The following is a 4502-nucleotide window of genomic DNA, read 5'->3' as shown; positions in this document are numbered from 1 at the left end:
CCGCCCGCCCGCCCGCCCGCATTCGGGAGCCGCCGGAGATCTCTCGATGCTCGAGACGCCGACTCACCCCTCTCCCTCCCCCCCCCCGCCCCGGAGACGCCACCTTCCCGAGTCCGCCCGCGAGCCCGGAGAGCACTCGCTCGGGCCGAGCCGCCCGAGGGCCTCTGGGCGGGCGTTCGCGGCTGGCCCGCCGCGCCTCCGCTGGACCTCACTAAGTCCGGCCTCGCTCCCGAGAGCCTCGAGGGCCTCCCTCGGTGAGATGTCTCCCCAGTCGGACCGGGGGGCCCAGAGCCGGTCCGTACCGGCTCTGGGAAGGCGTTCCCGGCCTCCCCCCCGCCCCCCGTTTGCCCGCCCGCGTCGCGGGAGGATGGAAAGCGATGAGGAAGAACGCTCTCGGTGGCGGCCGTGGTTTTCTTTTGCGACGCGGATGCCGGCAAACGCACGGCTCCCTCCCTCCCTCCCTCCCTCCCTCCCTCCCTCCCGACGCAATTTGCCCGTTCAACCCGCCTCACGCGTACCGTTGGCTCGGCGACAGGGACGACGGCGGAAAACGTCTCCCGGTCTGCCTGCTGCGCCACGCGGGCACTCAAAGAACGAGGAGGAAAACTTCGGGGACTGGCGGTCTCATCCCGTCCCGTTTGTCGCGTCCGTCCAAAGGATACGGATCGGAGAACACCTGCCCGTCCGACGCTTGGGACGTGCTCTCTTCTCCCTCCCGCCCCCGGTGGACGCTCATCCCCTCGGGCGCCCCCCCCCCGTTCGGCCCTTTCGGGGGCGAGCGCGCGCGCGCGCCCCATGACGCTCCCGAGAGGTTTCCCCGGCGGCCCGGGGGAGTCTGTCCCCTCTGCCACCCTCGAGCCCCGGCCGGGGCCCAGGTGGACCCGGTTCCACCCCCCCGCCGCCCTTCGCTCCGGTCGTCGGCCGTCACCCGGCGGCCGCTTCGATACCGTCCCCCTCCGGAGCTCTGCGGCGCCGACGGGATGGGAAGCGGTCCCGGCGGGCGCGCGCTGGCCACGGCGGCCCGGGGCCTTCGCTCCGTCTCCTCGAGCCCGGCCTGGCTCCCGGCGTCCTCCCGGGGTCCTCCCGGGGTCCTCCCTCCCTCCCTCCCTCCCTCCCTCCCTCCCTCCCTCCCTCCCTCCCTCCCTCCCTCCCAGGGCCCCCCCCGAGTGGGACACGCCGGCTGGCCGGCATGGTGCTCCAGGGCTCCAGCGGGGTAGACGGGATCTTCCTGGCTGAGGGGCGAAATGGCCCGGCTGGGCCGGACCCCCTTGGATCGGAACTTTGGGAGATGGGGCCAAGGTGGTGGAATAGGCTGACGCTTCCGCCTAGCTCTCTTGACGACAAAGACCCGGAAACACAAGCGAACGAGTATGTCTGCGACGAGCGGGGAGTCCTGACCGTCGAAGGCGGGCTTAGACGACGCACTGAGGGGCAGCGGCAGGAAGAGACCTTTCAGGGGCAGAGAGGGTTTACCGGCCCTGCCCCGCGGGGAGCCCTCAGGCACCATTCCCAGAGCGGCTGCTGCAGTGGGCTGGTACCGTCGTTCCACTGCTGTTCCGTCAGGGAGAAGCAGCCAGCCACACAGCCTGCTCACACCTCCGGAACCTGAGGAGGGCCCGGCCGGGCGGATCCCCTTGGCCCAACCGACCCCGCGCTGTGGCCGGCCCCACCGTCTTCCGGCCGCCCCGCGCCGAGAAACGTGTTCGGCGGCGGCGCTGGGAGGCGGGGGAGGGGGGCGGGGGGGGAGCCGGGACGGGGCCGGGCGTCCGGCCGCCCGGCGACGCGCCCTCGCCGGCCGCCGATCCGGATCCGTCCCGCTGCACTCCGCGCCGGTTGTCGGCCGCCACCTGGCGGCCGCTTTGATATCGTCTTCCCCCGGAGCTCCGGCGCCGGCGACACGCGCGGGAGGCGATGTGGCCGCGCTGGCCGAGGCGACGTTCCCGGACGCCGGCGGCGGCGTCGGCAGGATCGTCCTGGCCGAGGCGGGAAAGGGCCCGGCCGGGTGGATCCCCTTGGCCCAACCGACCCCGCGCCGTGGCCGGCCCCAACGCCTTCCGGCCGCCCCGCGCCGAGAAACGTGTTCGGCGGCGGCGCTGGGAGGCGGGGGAGGGGGGCGGGGGGGGAGCCGGGACGGGACCGGGTGTCCGGCCGCCCGGCGACGCGCCCTCGCCGGCCGCCGATCCGGATCCGTCCCGCTGTCGCCCGCGCCGGTTGTCGGCCGCCACCTGGCGGCCGCTTTGACATCGTTTTCCTCCGGAGCTCCGGCGCCGGCGACATGGGAGGCGCTGTGGCCGCGCTGGCCGAGGCGACGTCTCGGGACGCCGGCGGCGTCGGCGGGATCGTCCCGGCCACGGTGGGGCGCCGGCGCCAGAGCCACGTTCCGGAATTGGGCCCGCAGCTTCATGTGGCCGAGGCGGTGGCCGTCGCCGCCGCCGCCGCCGCCGCCGCCGCCGCCGCCGCGCTCCCGGGTGCCGTGTTTTAGACGGCGCTGGACCGAACCGGGCCGCACCGAGACGGCGCAGGCAGAAGAACGGGACAAGGCACGCCCCGGCCGTTCGCGCGCCTTCCTTCGCGCGGCCCGGTCGTCACCGGGGCCTCCGGCGTAGGTCCGGGGTGGCCCGCGGAGGGCGCCCCGGGCCCGGGCGCGGTCCCGCGTGGGGTCCGGACCGTCGGAGAATTTTTTCAAAGTCCCGCTCCGGGGGTCCCCGGGCCGAGGTTGCCGCCCCCGGCCCGCCCCGGCCCGGCCACGGACCCGCGCGGGGCCCGGACCTTCGGAGGGGCCCCGCCGCCCGAGAATTTTTTCCAAGTCCCCCCTCCGAGGGTTCCCCGACCGGCCCGCGTTGGCCGCAGCGCAGGCGGCTGGCTCTGGGCGCCCGCGCGGCCCCGGCCAGCTCCGTCACCCCGTCCCGCGGGTCGACCAGAGGATCCCGGGAGCTCCGGGGGGGGGGGGCGGGGCGCTGGGGGCCATGGGGTCGCGCTACGGACCGATGGCCGGGCCGCAGTTCCGGGGGCTCGCCGTGGGGAGCGGGCCCCTCCCGCCGCGGGGCGTGGCTTTTCTCTCGCCCAAAACGGGCGATTTGGGCCACCAGATTGGTGCTGACACGCTCTCCTCGCTGGGTGACTCCCGCTGAGCAGATGGGAAACCTGGACGGGTCCGTAGACGCCGGTCCACCGACGGCCCACGCCCTCCCCCGCTCCTCCCCGCTTGAGCCGCCCGCCTGGGGCCCGTGCGCCGGCTCTCGCGCGTCCAGATGTCCAGCCGCGGTGCCTCCCCCCGGTCTCCAGTGCCCGAGGGCGGCGTGGCACGGGCGCCGCGGGCCCTCTGACCCGCGTGCCCCTTGTCGCAGGCACCCGCGGTGGCCGCGGTGCTCGCCAGAGTGTGCCCCGCTACCCCCCTCCCCCAGGCCCACGTGCCTCGCGTGTCAGGCGTTCTCCGTGTGCAGGGGTCCTCGCGGCCACCTTTCCGCAGCCGGGGCGGGCGAGGCAGAAAGCGGGTCCTCTCCGGGGCTGTCCTCGCCCGCCTCCTGGCAGCCCTGGCGGGGGGGTCTTCTCCTCCTCGCTTGTGCCTGGGCTGACCCGATCGATGTGGTGTTGTCGTGCTCTCCCGGGCCGGGTCCGAGCCGCGCCAAGACGAGGGACGGACATTCGTGGCGAATGGGACCGCTCTTCTCGCTCAGCGCGCGGGCCCCTCGCTCCTCCTCCCCGCCCGCCGGTGGTGCGCAGAGGGGCAGGGGCACGGAATCCGGCCCGACCTTGCTCATCTGCCCTCGTTCGCGGCCTCGCGGCCAGCGTCGGCGGTGGCGGGGTCCTGAGACCGAGCAGGACAGCCTCTGCTCGTGGCCCTGGTGTTCTGCCTCGCGTCGGGCCCTCCCCCGCCCCCCGCGGCGGGGGGGCTCTCTGGTCAGGCGCACCCGCGCGCCCCACCCAGGTGGTGCCGGTGCGCCTCGAGTGGCCCTTTGGCGGTGCCCCTGGAACGCTCCAGGCCGTCCCTCAGGTGCCTGAGGCCGGGTGGCGGTGCCGTTTCCCCGTTCCCAGCCCACCCTTCCGGTCACCGCTCACGCGTGTGGGCGTGCGCCCCTCGAGCCGAGAGAAATAAAAAACAGGAGTGCGGCCGAGAGGGAGAGAAAGGATGTGGAGGAAAAAAAAAAAAAAAAGGGGGGTCGAGCGGGGTAAGACCTTTAGAGCACGCACGCCTCGCGGGAGGGTGCCGTGCCTGATCCCGAGAAGGCGGGGGTGAGAGAGGGGTGCGCGCGTGCGTGCCCGCCCCGGTGCTTGCCGAGACCCGCGTGAGGCAAGCGAGAGCGGAAGGAGGAGGGCCCGCGTGTTGCTTCCGCCGGTGCCGAGGGAAGTCGCCCTTGCGAGGTGGGGGCCCAGGCTGCGTAGCCGCGGCTGGGCCCCGGCGGTCCGTTGTTAGGCTCTGTCGTACCTCCTCCCCCCCGCGGGCCGCCCTAGAGCGCGGACCCCTCTACAGAGGGAGACCGGGGGGTGTGTTGGGCTTTTAG

This window comes from Loxodonta africana, unplaced genomic scaffold (genome assembly GCF_030014295.1).
Source record: "Loxodonta africana isolate mLoxAfr1 unplaced genomic scaffold, mLoxAfr1.hap2 scaffold_43, whole genome shotgun sequence".
Taxonomy (NCBI): Eukaryota; Metazoa; Chordata; class Mammalia; order Proboscidea; family Elephantidae; genus Loxodonta; species Loxodonta africana.
The sequence above is the reverse complement of the archived record's forward strand: the minus strand, read 5'-3'. Positions refer to the sequence as shown.